At 41.0% G+C, this 14781-nt stretch overlaps 1 protein-coding gene across 17 annotated transcripts in view; it reads left to right on the top strand.

Annotated features, from left to right (window-relative positions):
* The window catches only part of LOC117307482 (uncharacterized), a 186029-nt gene extending 171452 nt beyond the window's left edge, over positions 1-14577 (top strand). For 12 of the 17 annotated variants that reach the window (XM_073802722.1, XM_073802719.1, XM_073802714.1 and 9 more), the window contains 3 exons: positions 10765-10883; positions 12165-12360; positions 13650-14577. The gene's annotated coding sequence lies outside the window, so the exon portion shown is untranslated. The remainder of the gene's footprint in view (positions 1-10764; positions 10884-12164; positions 12361-13649) is intronic. The other 5 variants (XM_073802720.1, XM_073802717.1, XM_073802715.1 and 2 more) reach the window with 1 other exon arrangement.
* The last annotated feature ends 204 nt before the right edge of the window (positions 14578-14781 follow it).

Genomic DNA, 14781 nt, shown 5'->3' with positions numbered 1-14781 from the left:
ATCTGAAACAGTAAATTTTGGCAGACTATTTTTGTTATAGTCTTTGCCCTCTCTTTTTTCACATTGCATAGTCTGGTTACCCATAACAGTATGTATGTCTGGGATCGGTGGAAATACGGCTCAAACTTCTGGATACTTTCTGATCTGTCCATTCGAATCCTGTCTCTCATTTGTTGAAAAATATGGATTCTTTTCATTTCTTTTAAAATTATTTATTTTTACCTTTTTTTTTTTTTTTTTGCAAGAAGTATGTGAAGGCTACATGTCTACTGGGGAATAGAATTTGTATCGTCAGTTTTCCATCATTGCAGTAATAAATTCCACTGAAAGGGCCATCATGTAGTTGATTTTCAGAATCACAGTGGAAACCCCTACATTGATTCCAATTTTTAATACAGGTGCTTCTCTCTCTCTTTCCCCTACTGGGTTCTTTTACTGAGCTCCTCCTTTGCCTGTGAGGCTCAGACTCATGCCGTCCATATCCAAGTGCTCTCCTTAGCTGAATCAGCTCTCTGTTGGGGAGGTGGGTGAAAACGTGCTTTGGCAGCTTTGGTGCTCTCCAGTCAGGCTTCAAGCAGGTTGACCCTAGGGTAATAAATCATCCCAGTTTGTCTGGGATGAGCCTGGTTTTAGTAATGAAATTCATGTGTCCCAGGAAACCCCTTTTCATGATGCAGAAATCTCCAGTTTTCTATAATGGGCACAGAAGGTTGGAGGAAAACTGTAAAACCAGTGCAGCAGCCCAAAAACTAGGTCTGAAAGCAACACTCTTTTTTTTTTTTTAATTTTGTTTATTACTTGCTTCTTATGAGCTTTTATTTATTTATGGCTGCGTTGGGTCTTCGTTGCTACGCGGGGGCTTTCCCTAGTTGCGGTGAGTGGGGGCTACTCTTCTTTGCGGTGTGCAGTGTGCGGTGTGCGGGCTTCTCATTGCGGTGGCTCTTCATTGCGGAGCACGGGTTCTAGGCACGCAGGCTTCAATAGTTGTGGCACACAGGCACGCAGCATGTGGGATCTTCCTGGACCAGGGCTCAAACTCGTGTCCCCTGCATTGGCAGGCAGATTCTTAACCACTGTGCCACCAGGGAAGTCCCTGAAAGCAACACTCTTTTTAATATCAAATGAATACAGCATAGATTATCTGCCTTCTTTAGTCACTGTCACTGTTTTTTCCCCTGATAACTGATGTTGGCAATTATGATTTGCAGTTCACAGTAATGAATCACCTGTTGTTGCATCAGTCTGAGTGACATGACTTGTGTGCAAAGTAAATGCATTGTAATCATGAGCATTATCCATCCATCTTGACTTTGCTTGTAGATTAACTGTTGTGCATTGCATTGAGATAGCTAAAATTTTTTTGAAAGAATACTGGCTGAAAATTTCCCAAATTTGATAAATAGTGAACACTCATAGATCTAAGAAGCTCAGTGAACCCAAAGCATAAGAATCACGAAGAAAACTGCACAAAGTCACACAATAATCAAATTACTGAAATCTAGTGATAAAGGAAAAATCTAAAAACCAGAAAGAGAAAAACGATACATTATTCTTATTCTGTAATAAGAATAAGAATTACAGCAGACTTGTTAGTGGAAAAAATGCAAGTCAGAAGAGAGTAAGGGTAACTTCTTTAAAGTATTAAAAAAATTTTTTAAACTGTCAATCTACAATTTACCCACCAGAAATAAATTTCAAAAGCAAAGGTAAAATACTTATTCATCCCTAAAAAAGGTGAAAGAATTAATTACCAACAGAGCTTCACTACAAATGTTAAAGGAAGGCCTGTAATCCCGAGGAGACTAGAGCACATGGAAATCCAGATTTGTACAAGGAATGAAATTTATGGAAAATAAATACAGAGACAAATATAAGACTTTTTTCCCTTTAATATTTAAATCTCTTCAGAAGATGATTGACTGCTTAGAGCAAAAATAATGACATATTTGTGGGCTTTATGACATACACAGAAGTAAAATGTGTGACAAGAATAGTACTTAGGCAAGGAAAGGATAAATGGAAGTGTATTATTGTATGGTTCTCGTTTTTTTGTTTTTTTGGCCTCGCTGCAGGGCATGTGGTATCTTAGTTCTCTGACAGGAATCAAACCTGCACCCACTGCATTGGAAGCGTGGAGTCTTAACCTCTGGACCTCCAGGGAAGTCCTATTTTATGGTTCTTAAAGTGCCATGAAGTTTAATATTACTTGAAGGTGGTCTGTGGTTAAAGATGTATACTATAAATATTTATCTAAGAATCCATCATTATGTAAAACAAAATTATAAAACATAATTAATTAAAAATAAAGTATAAGGGGCTTCCCTGGTGGCACAGTGGTTGAGAGTCCGCCTGCCGATGCAGGGGACACGGGTTCGTGCCCGGTCTGGGAAGATCCCACATGCCGCGGAGCGGCTAGGCCCGTGAGCCATGGACGCTGAGCCTGCACGTCCGGAGCCTGTGCTCTGCAACGGGAGAGGCCGCAACAGTGAGAGGCCCGTGTAACAAAAAAAATAAAAATAAAAAAATAAAGTATAAGTAGAGGAAAGAGAATGCAAACAACAGATGGGCAAGTAGAAAACAAATAGAAAAGTGTTACACACAAACATATCAATAGTAACATTAAGCATAAATGTTCCAAAAGACCCAACTAAATCAAATTGGATAAAAAAAAAGACACAACATTATGTTGTCTATAAGAAAGCCAATAAAAATATAAATAAACATTGCGAAAAGTAAAAAGATAGTAAAGAATATAGCATGCTAACACTAATCCAAGAAATCGGAAGTGGCTCTATTAATAGCATATTAATATCAATCAAATTAGATTTCAAAATATAGAACATTACCAGGGATAGAGGACCATGTAGAAATGATAAAGGGCCAATTTATCAAGAAGATAAGACAATCCTAATTGTTTGTGTGCCAATTAACAGAGTTTCAAAATACATGAAGCAAAAAACTGATAGGTCTGCAAGAAGAAACTGACATATCTACAATATACTCAGAAATGTCAATAACAATATCTCAGTAATTGATAGAACAAGTAGAAAGAAAAATCAGTGAGGACATAGTAGACTTAAAGATGGCTCTCAACCAACTTCACCTAATCGATGGTTATAGGACATCCCACAACACAACACAACAGCAGAGTACAAATACAACTTTTTCTCAAGTGCCTACAGACCATTTACAAAGTGTCATTTACATTCTGTGTCATAAAATTAAGAAAGATTGCAGCAAAATGCAGGGTATGTACATTATTTGTAGCCTCATTAGCATGAAACTACTGTGGAAAAGAAGTCATGAATGTGGGATCCTGGATGGAATCCTAGAGTAGAAAAGGGCATTGGTGGAAAAACTGATGAAATGCAAATGAAAGCTTTAGGTTAGTTAGTAATATTGTTACCAATGTTAATTTCCTGGTTCTGATCATTGTACTATGGTATTAAGATATTAACATTAGGGGAGGCCAGGTGAGGAATATATGGAAACTCTCTACTATTTTTGCAACGTTACTGTAGGTCAAAATAAGGCTTTTTAAAATGTAAGTCAGTTTTTGCCTATTAAATTAGCTTTTGTGGACTGCTGCCAAGAACATAGTTTAAGTAGTCAGAAAGACATAGGTTGCAATCCTAGCTTTATCACTTATTACCTGTGTGTCTGTGGGTAAGTTACTCAAGTCCTCTGGGCCTCCATTTTCTTAATCTGTAAAACTGAGATGATGATACCTTCATTATAAAATTGTTGTGAGAATTAGGTATGTAGGTTAAGTGCCAAGTACAATGCCTGGCACAGAGTAGGCAGCAGCAAGACTGTTTTCCTTCCCACTGCACGATTGAGTTGACCTATGTGCTATGTCCCTATCCTTTTGGAGCCCATAGTCCAGAGAGAAGACAATTCCAATCATTTCAGCTTTACATGATTTCCTTTCCTGTGGCACTCATCAATCTGCCTTGTACTATTTGTGATTCAGCATTAGTGATTCTCATGGGCAAGCAAAGAGAATAAGAGAAAAGATGGCAATACACTGTACTATACTGTGAGCTCCTTGAGAAGGGGACTACTGTTTCTCACTTCCCCTGATTCACCACCCAGACCTGAGGACAGGGCCTTTCACAATTGTATTGAAGTCAGTAGAAAGTAGGAAAGGAAGAGTAATCTGACCACCCACCCAGACTCCTTTTCGGTAAGGCTGAGGCTGATGGCTTTTTGTTTTTGTTTTGTTTTTCATGGGAGGAGGATCTGTGTCCTCTGCATCCTGGGCTGCTCCAGCCTTTTTTCTTTCTTTTCCACCCCTAGTGGTTCCATGCCAGGCAAAGGGCCAGCAGGAGGATGATATTAAGGTTGATTTGTCCTCTTCCAGTCATATATGGTGACGGGAATGCCTTCTGTTGGGAGTTCTGTCATTTTCCTTTCTTTCCCTCTAGGCTTCAGCATGGTTTGGGAGACCTTCTGGCTTCCATCCTGTTAATCATGCAGCTTTCAGTCTGCAAGCTTGAGATGAGGGGTCCCACCACTGGAACTTTAGCTGTTCCATTAGAGGCTTGCTGGTGGTATCTGTTCCTGCCAGCACCACATGCATGCTGCCCTCTGGGGAGAGACTCGTACCTCCTGCTGACATGCTGAATTGCCCTCTGAGGACAAAAAGATGCTTACAGCCATTGCCACAAACATGTTAAGACCTCACCTCATAGGTGGGGACATGTCAGAAGCAACTGCCCTGGCCATGCTGGCTCTGCTTCCTCCTGGATCCATGAAGGCTGCTCCTGCCAGTGCTCAGTTGATCTGTCCTGAGTGTGGAGACTTGGTGGATGCCATGTCCATAGCACCTGCTGTGGCTCCTATTGTTAGTGCTGCCTCCCTGGCCCCTGCTGCTGCCCCTTAGTCAGGCAGCATAGGTTTCATGATTGCAAAAGAGTGTGTGCTTCCATAAACACAGTATGTCTGGGAGGACTACTGGATTCCTCCTTGCTCCCACCTAAGCATAACAAGAAGAAATGACCTTAAATATCTCAGGGATCATGTGAAGTCACCTGATTCTGACCTGACCTTGATGCCCTTCTCCATAGATACTCATGACCTGTGCCAAGGGGGAAAAAACCAATAGAGAAAATGAGTGAGACCAGAAAGGCCTGCTCCCTCTCTTACCGTAGATGAATAAGTCAAGAGTTTGACTTGAAGTCAAGTCCAATCTCCTGTTTAATCCCCTCTCTAGTATCCATATGATGGTGATTCAAGTTTTACTTGAATAGTTCCAGTGTTAGAAAGAGAACTGCCACAATAGACCTTTATTTTATATACCTTTGTTCATATATCTTCAGAATATATTCCTAGAAGTGAGACTGCTGGCCATTTTGATAGCAACTAACAAATTGTACACATGCACACAGCTTGTACCACCTCTGACGAAGACAAAAATCGATACGTGACAGTCACAGGGAGATGGATTAGGACTCAAATAAAGGGAGGACTTTCTATTAGTTAAAAATGTCCCGCAACGGATCAGACTGCCTGTATTGGAATTGTAAGTGTTCAAGAATAGATTGGATGGTCAGTATGATTTAGAAGGCATTACAACAGTGGGTATTCGAATGGAGGAGCTGGTATCTAAGAAATCTCACTTTGGAAGCACTAAGAACCTTGTGGCAAGGCCTCTGAATGGTGGCTCATTTGGTCTCGAACCCTTCCAAATGCAATTCATTTTTCAGGTGAGCCCCAGAGCACCACCTGCTTTGCAGGAACCAAAACACCCTGGCCCCATTTTCTAGAGTATCTGCTAAGTCTTACTTCTAGACTCTTCCTGTCCTCTGCCTCAAAGGGAGATAAATCCATTGTGTCCCAGCTGGGATGGCCTGAGCACTGCTAGAACTCTCCCCTGGTGGTCTCAGGAGGTTTTCCCAATAAACAAAAAGATCTCAGGGCAACACACCAGGAGGTAAAAAGAGCAGCTATTGGCAACCTTCAGATGGAGATGTTGTTTTTCCATGACTACAGATTGATATCTTTATTAAGTTGAAGGGCTACAGCCTACAGGGAGCCAAAGAGTGGGAGATTAGGTGGAAAAAAATCGGAAGGAAAACAAATAGGCCCAGCCACATTCCACTCCTTCTGTTAAAAGAGTTACCAAGTCCTGTACATTCTACTTCACCTCTCACATCCATCTCTTTTTCTTGAGAGGTTGAGCCCTAATTCAGATTAATAAAGTACATCACTGATCTCATCATGCCTCAGCTCAAAAACCTTTGATGGCTCCCTGCCACCTACTGAAAAAAGGTACGTGCGAATCACTCCCTCCCTCCCTCACTCTGGCATGCAAGGCCCACTGTACATCCCCAACCTCCTTGTTTGGTGTTACTTTCCACAGTCCCCCTTACACACTCAGCCAAAGGTCTCTTCCTCCATGAAGGCTTGGTGAACCTCTGGGGCTGTGTCAGATCTCTCTTTCCTTTGAATCCATGCCATATTTGAGAGTCCTCCCATGGGGAGGCCCCTAACAGCTTGGGTTCCATGTCGGAGTGTATTATTTGCAATACTGTCTTTGTTCTGCTGTATCATTCTTAAAGGGAGGGACTGAAATGCCTAGACTCACCTGGTCAGCTCTAAGGTCTTTGCAGGCTTGAGCCATTTGAACCATGTAATGCAGTAACACAGATTTATTGCTTAAGGCTATATTTTGTCAAGACAGCTGAAAAGACACATTATCTCTTGTCCCAGTTTCCTTAACAGCCTCATAAGGGTCTGTTTCCCTAGCATCTACAAGCACAGCACCTACTAAATGCAGTTAACCCGTACATAGTGCCCTTTTAGACAAAGGGGCCCTCTGGGCAGACACAGCCCCTCAGACACACAGTTTGGCTAGTAGACGGGTGCCCTTTCCTCCAGGCTATGGCAAGCCAGCACCAGGATGCCTATACAGCTTGGTGAAAGTAATGCAGCCTGGATTGTATGCTCTCACCCTCACCTCTGAACCAGGTGCCCTTGTGCAGTGAGCAACCTACACAATATTATGGGACGGTCTTACCGGCCCTAGAGTGACTCACAGGCCTCAGACTTGAATTCTGTGCCCCCCCCCCGCCCCCCGCCCCGCCTTTTCCGCCCCAGGCCTATTGCAGTTCACTTGTTCAACCCCCTGAGCAGCTTCGCCTTCCCTGTAGACCAGATGGGTTGTAGAGAGCTGTGTAAAGTTTCCATTAGTTTATCAGCAGTATCTTTGTCAAGCTTTTTTTTAAAAATCACATTTGGTTAACAAAACACAGTCATTATGCCCTGTCTTCAACATTTAACATCATCCAACTCATCCATAGTTATGTCCCTCACTATGAGGTTACCTGAGTCAAGCCATAGGGACACATTCCAATCTTCCCATTCCAAGTCTTCCACATTCCAAGACTTCTCAAAGCCTGCTTTTTTTTAAAAAAATATATATATATATATTTATTTATTTGGTTGCACTGGGTCTTAGTTGTGGCAGGTGGGCTCCTTAGTTGTGGCTTGCCAGCTCCTTAGTTGCGGCACATGGGCTCCTTAGTTGTGGCATGCAAACTCTTAGTTGTGGCATGCATGTGGGATCTAGTTCCCTGACTAGGGATCGAACCTGGGCCCCCTGCATTGGGAGCACAGAATCTTAACCACTGTGCCACCAGTGAAGTCCCTCAAAGCCTGTTTTAATTTTGTGTCTTAAATCAGGATAAGCCAGTGCTCTGGAGAAAACACATAGGCTGCTAAGTCCTCTTCTTTTCCCAAGCTGGTCATCCTGACACCTCGCAAGTGCATTGTCTCCAGCTGTTAGGGTGATGAATTCTCCCACACTGGGACCCATATGAGTCCATTCCCACTACAGGAATTTCCAGACAGGACAGGGAGAATGAATTAGCTGCCTCAACAACTGACTTGGTGAAGATTACAATCAGAGACTCAAACACCATGGGAACTCAGAATCACAGAGCCACCGAACTTAAGCTGCAGAACAGAGTTCACCTGATAGAATGCATTGCCTTTACTTCAAGACATAAAGACATCTTTTCCTGATCGGGGGTATATTTTATCTCCTTTACAATTTTGATTTAGTGAAATTGAGTATATTGTCACTCAACAGAGAAACATGCCATTATTCAATGACTGCTGATATTTAGGCTGAAATAATTATTATATGTTCCTAGTGAATTGAACTTTTTACAATTGTAAAGTGTCTCTTCATAAGTCTAGTTATACTTAATGCTATAAAGTCTACTTTGACTAATTTTAGCAAGCCACCCAAGCTCTCCTTTTGTTAGACCTTATATGGGGCTTTTCCCCCCAAACCTTTTAACCTAAATTTTTAGTTTGCTTTATATTTAAGTATGTCTCACATAAGGAACATGTAGTTCAGTATCTTATTGTCTAACAATCTTTACATCTACTTGGTGTAGTCTGTTTACACTCAATAGAATCAATGTTTATTTGGTTTAGCTCCATCATCTCAATATTTGTTTCCTATTTCACTTATCTATTGTTTAGTTATGCTTAACTTTTTAACATCAAACCATAATACAGCACTGTAGGTAAAAACATTGGCTCTGGAGTCAGACAGCTTGGGAACATTTCCTAGTTCCACTACTTGCTAGGTGTGACCCTAACCATGTTTCTGAACCTCTCTAAGCTTCATTTTCTTAACAGGAAAATGGGATGATAATAGCAATTATCATAACTATCTGACAGGAGAGAGTTAGTTTTTAAAAATCTCAGGTAAAAAACATTTGACATGTTTTGTCGTAATGTTTATATAATATACTTTCTATTAATCTTACCTATTATTTTATTAAACAGTAAACATAATTTCTAAAGCTAATACATTTCCATAGCTCCCCTGACATAGAAAGTAGGAGCTGCATCTGCCACCCTCTGTCACCTTCCATATCAGTGTTTTCTGATCATTTAGATTGATATTTGTATTGCTTTTCCACAAAGAAAAATTAGCTCTTAAAATTTTTATCAGATTTTTGTGCATGACTTCTTGTCTCTTACATTATCCTCTTGGATTCTGTAGCATATGCTGTCGGTGCCCTGTCCCATATTCCCTTGGCCCACGTGGGTTCAGCAGTAACCACAAGAGATATTTGCCCTGGCAGCTTTCCACATCAGGAGCCTTGATCTCTCTTCTCTGCCTGAGAGCTTTCTCAAGCACCAGGGGAGCTTTCTCAGCTGCTAGAAGGAGCAGCCAGAAGTGCAGGGAATGGCAATCAGTGGATAAATGTGGCAGCATCCCTGTCCTCTGTTAGTGTGATTCTGAGTCATTTTTCTCACACGTGTTCAGAGAGTTCCAACTTTCCACAATACTAACCTGCTCATTAATGTATTTTCCTTAGCTTTTTTCCCACCCTTGTCTCACTTTCCCAGTTTCCTCATTTGTGTTTCCTAGGATCATCTTCCAAATAAATACTTACATCCAAGTCCTTCTCAAATTGAGATTGTCATGTTTTTTCTCCTTTGTCTCTAACATTGTGGTGGTTTTCAACAATTTATTTTCAAATATTAATAAACATGGCATTCCGAAAATAAACTTAATATGGTTGTAACACAGAGAGATCAGTAGATAAGTTGATTTATTTTGTTAACATAGTACCCTATAATTTTCATTTCTTGTAATGTCTTATCAAGTTTGGGCATCAAAGTTACATTGCCCTTACAAAATGTGGTGAAGAGTATCCATATTTTTCTATTCTCTAGAAGAGTTTGTGGGAGATTTTTGTTTCTTCCATTTTAAATGCTTAGAAGAATTCCTCATGAAAGTCATCTGGACCTGTAGCTTTCTTTATGGGATGATTTTTATTTTTATATTTGTTTGTTTGTTTATTTATTTATTTATTGTTTTTGCGGTACACGGGCCTCTCACTGTTGTGACCTCTCCCATTGCGGAGCACAGGCTCCGGACGCGCAGGCTCAACGGCCATGGCTCACGGGCCTAGCCGCTCCGTGGCATGTGGCATCTTCCGGGACCGGGGCACAAACCCGTGTCCCCTGCATCGGCAGGCGGACTCTCAACCACTGCGCACCAGGGAAGCCCTATTTTTATTTTTTTTCAATGAGAAATTGATTGATCGATTGATTGATTGATGGTCATGCTCCCACAGCTTGCAGGATCTTAGTTTCTCAACCAGGGATGAAAAACCCATGCTCTGCAGTGAGAGCACAGAGTCCTAACCACTGGGCCGCCAGGGAATTCCCTGGGATGATTTTTAATGTTTCATTTAGTTGCTTTAATGGATAGACTTGTTCGGATTTTCATTTTTTCATGAATTGGTTTTAGCAAGTCACGTTTTCTAGGAATTAATACATTTCACCTAAGGTGTCAAATTTATTGTCAAACTAGTTCACAGTATCTTCATATGAATTTTGTAATCCCTGTGGCATATTTTCTCTCTAAGGATTTATTAATTTAAAAAAATTTTTTGTCATAACAGTGGTGTTTTGAACATGAGAGGAGGCAAACTTAGCTTACTGTTCCCTATTTAACCATAATTCCAATTATTTTTAATGACTCATTTACTCAAGTCAGGGCAGAAAAAAATGGAAAAATTTCTCAAAGAGATTACCTCTCACAAAGGATGTAAATCAACTTTAATGGCTTCTGAAGTGAAAATTTCTGAAGCTCCCATTCTGTGCTTTCCCCCACTTCCCCCCAGCATTTTGCCCTAGAGAGATAGTCACACACAGGCTCTTTATTGGAGCCAGAATTTAAATCATAGCTTAAATATCTTTCTGTTTTCCTCATTAAACCTCCTCCAGGTTGAACTCCCTACTTCCAGGAAAAACCACCCTATTTCACCTGAACTGTCCAAGTTGACCAATCTTACTCCAGCCTTTTATTATTTAAATGCGGACAAAAATCACATCTCAGAATTGTGGTAAGGATTAGAGATAATGCATCAAAAGTAACAAGCATAGTACTTGATTCTTAGTTGCACCATAAGCAGTAGTTATTATTATTGCTTTCTGTGCCTGATTCCCCTCCTTCAACACACTAGACTGTAAGCCCATAATGAGATGGGCAGTGTTTTATTTACCTATGTGAATCTCTTCTTTGTGGTCAGTAACTGGCACAAAATAGACATATATTTTTTGTTTGAGAGTCTGAATTGAAGTCCTGATATTCCAATAAAAATTTTGTCCCTTAGACTCCTGGAACCACTACAAAGTTTCACAATTTAGTAAAGGTACTATGAATATTTCCTGTATTATATAAGAGGGCATGGTTGAGTGATAAGGCATGGACATATCACCAGCACTGTGATATGCCTAGTGCATATTAGACAGTTAATTTTTTTTAATTGATTGCATGGTGATGGGGTAGAGAAGAAAACAAAACCCCCCTAGAGAATTTGAGCTATTTTCAAATATGTGCTTTAGCAGCAGTATGCCTGGCCTGTAAGGATATTCGATGTTTTAAAATACAGTATTACTCTTTTATTTTATAAAGAGCTCTTTCAAATCAGTAAGTAAAGAAGAACAGGTGAAAAGACCAGCAGAAAAGAAAACCAAGAAAATTTACAAAATGTGTATCTGAATATTAAACATAAGTAGTATTCAGAAACTACAGACTTACAGTAGAGGAAATTCCATCTATATATAATTAAATAAACTCAAATAGGCAAAGAAACAGCTTGAAGATCTTATGTAGAACTGGTGAGGGTGCAGGGAAGAACGTTCCCTTATAAAATGATGGCATGTTGGCCCAATATTTCTGAGAAGAACAATTGGAAAATGCATGTCAAAAGTTTAAAAATTAAACAATACTCTTTGACACAGCATCTCCTTTCTTAGGAAATTATTGCAAAGAAATGATCAGACAACTGTATAGGGATATAGATGCAAAATTTTATTACTTATGGAAATAAAAAGTAAAAACAAAATAGACCTTTTTAGCAGAGAATGTCACAGAGACAATGCACTGAAGGAAAAATGTCAACAATTAAGGAAACTTTTATATCTTAATTACTGATGGGTATTAATGGATTTTCTTCCAAACACTCAAAAACAAAAGAATAAAAATAACAATTATTATGATCACCAGATGGCAGCGTGGCTCTTTTTTCAAATGGAGCACTTTGCCATTGGTTCCAGGTTGTCACTCCAGAAGTTCAAAGGTTTTTGTTTGTTTGTTTGTTTGTTTGTTTGTTTGCGGTAAGCGGGCCTCTCACGTTGCGGAGCACAGACTCCTGACGCGCAGGCTCAGCGGCCATGGCTCACGGGCCCAGCCGCTCCGCGGCATGTGGGATCCTCCCAGACCGGGCACGAACCCGTGTCCCCTGCATCGGCAGGCGGACTCTCAACCACTGCGCCACCATGGAAGCCCGAAGTTCACAACTTTTTTAGCCAACCAAGGTTTGTAGTGTTAGTATTGAAATCAAAACTGAGAGTTATAAGGGAACAAGAACTTACCTAGTTCTGACTCCTCATATCCTTTCCATGCCTGACTTGCAGGAATCCCCTTTACTGTATCACTCACTGTGGTTAACCCCAGCACATTAGAACACCTCCTACTGAAGCTGCCCACTAAGATGTTAGGGAACTTTGTACTTTAAAGTTCTTCTTTAAATGAAAATATACCCCCAGTGAGCCAAGTCAGCTCTGGTTCCTGGCACCACAGAGAACTCTCCCCTTCAGAATTTGGAAATATTTGAAGATAGCTAGCACTGTTTTCCCACATTTAATCTTACTATTTTTTCCAGGTGGAAAAGTTCCCAGTTTTCTGCTTTTCTCATGTTTCTGTGTTGCTTTAGTTTCTCTTTGTATTCTACTGTCATTCCCACATTTTCCAGGCAACCATGTAGCTAGCGCTTAGAGCATGGGTCTTTGGAATCCTGACACCAATGCTTCCTACTTGTATGTGCTTGGGCACATTACTTAAGCACTCTGTCTTTAAGATTTTTCAACTGTGAATTAGGAAAATAATAGAACCTGTGACCTCATAGGTTGGTGGTGAGGATAAATAGGACAATTTGTGAAAAGTAGACAGCACGATACCTGGCACACAAGAAGTGCTCAACTTGTGTTAGCTAGAACTAAACTTCTGTTTTCTGTAAAATAATACTCAGCTCATAAGTTATCATAGGAATCTAATGAGAATGTCAGTAAACTGCCTAACACAGCACCTGGTGCTCAGTAAGCGTGACACAGGAGAGCCGGTGTACAGGGGTGTCTAAGGCCTCCCTGACTCAAGACTAATGAAAACATAAATGATGGCAAGAGTGGTGGTTTGGTTTTCTGTTTCTTTGTTTTGTGAGACTTTACTTTTTTAAGGTAGTTTTATATATGAAGCAGAATGAAAAGGAAGGCAGAGAAATTTCTCATAGACTCCCCTGTCCGCACACATGCACAGCCTCCCCCATTATCAACATTTCCCATCAGAGGGGTACACTTGTTGCAACTGATGAACGGACATTGAACATCATAATCACTCCAAATCCATAGTTTACATTACAGTTCACTCTTGGTGTTGCAGTTTCTGTCTACTATAATATTCCTCCTCCCTAAACAATGTCCTTAACATTTTTGTAGCACATTCTGCTGGTAGTGAATTCTCTCAACTTTTATTTGTGTCATGGAGTCTTTGTTTTACCTTTCAAGTAGTCCTGTTTCTGACTAAAAACCTATGTGTGATTTTTTTTCAGATCTGGCCATAGGCAATTACAAAGTCTTTCTGGACCTGAAACATAGACTGCCAGATATTTCTCCAGCAAAGATGGGTGTATTCAGGATCAGCAGAGAATTGCAATTTGGGATCTGCAACCATGGCAAGCCACATGCAAGTCCCCACACAGCAAAAGAAGAAAAGGGGAAAAGGAAGTTGGGAGGGCTGCAGTTAACAAAGAGTCAGTGGTTTTCTTTGGCTGAGTCCTTGCCAGGAAAGGAGAGGAGACTTCTTCCTCTTGGGCTCTGCAATGGCGCTGGGTGTGAGAGCTCCCCTTTCTGGTCTCCCAACTCTATTTAATGGAGGTTTCTGTTTATTAATTTTTTATAGCTTTATCTGGCTGCCCTCCCCACACCAGACTTGGAGCACAGCCTGTGCATTGCAGTCTCTGAAAGGAATTGCAGTCAGTGATGCAGGCCCACCCCACCCCCACCCTTGTCCCCACCCCCCCACCCCCACCCTCGTCCCCACCCCCACCCCACCCCCATCCCCTGTCCACCTATGCTCTTATGTATATCGGCATTCCTAGTTCAAGTGCCTCTGGAGGCCTCTTCACTGGGGCTCTTGGCAGAAGCCTTTGTCAGACACTTCTGCCGAAACCCCTTTGTTGGGAAGAGGGAAGGGAATCTTGAAGCCTTGTTCTCCGCACTGACTCAGCACTCAGTACTTTTCCAAGTCTAGCCTACTCTCCCTGCCCCTGGCTTCCAGGTCCATGAAATTGCGGGAGCTTTCTGATCAGGGCTCCCTCAGCAGTGACACAAGGCCCACATCTGTGCTAATCCACTTAACCCTTAACTGAGGCACCATTCCTTGAGGGAAAATGGAATGGAGGAGTCAGTGCTTTCTCCTGTTTAGCCTCTTGCTTGTACTGTGACAGTAAGTGATTAAAAACTTTTCTGTTATTTTCATTTTGCCTTGTTGTCTAAATTGGCTACTCCAACACCTGGCAGCTCAGCTGTCTCTAGCTCAGCTGTGCTCCTGACACCTTGACTTTGAAAATATTTTTATCGTGACTAGAATTCTGGGCTGACAGTTTTGAGATTCAGAACTTTAAAGATGTCATACCATTGTCTTCCAGTTATGACATATACTTCTTATCTTTATTCCTCTGA

This window comes from Tursiops truncatus, chromosome 3 (assembly GCF_011762595.2).
Source record: "Tursiops truncatus isolate mTurTru1 chromosome 3, mTurTru1.mat.Y, whole genome shotgun sequence".
NCBI classification, from domain to species: domain Eukaryota; kingdom Metazoa; phylum Chordata; class Mammalia; order Artiodactyla; family Delphinidae; genus Tursiops; species Tursiops truncatus.
Note: the sequence above shows the minus strand (reverse complement) of the source record. Positions and strands in the feature narration are given on the sequence as shown.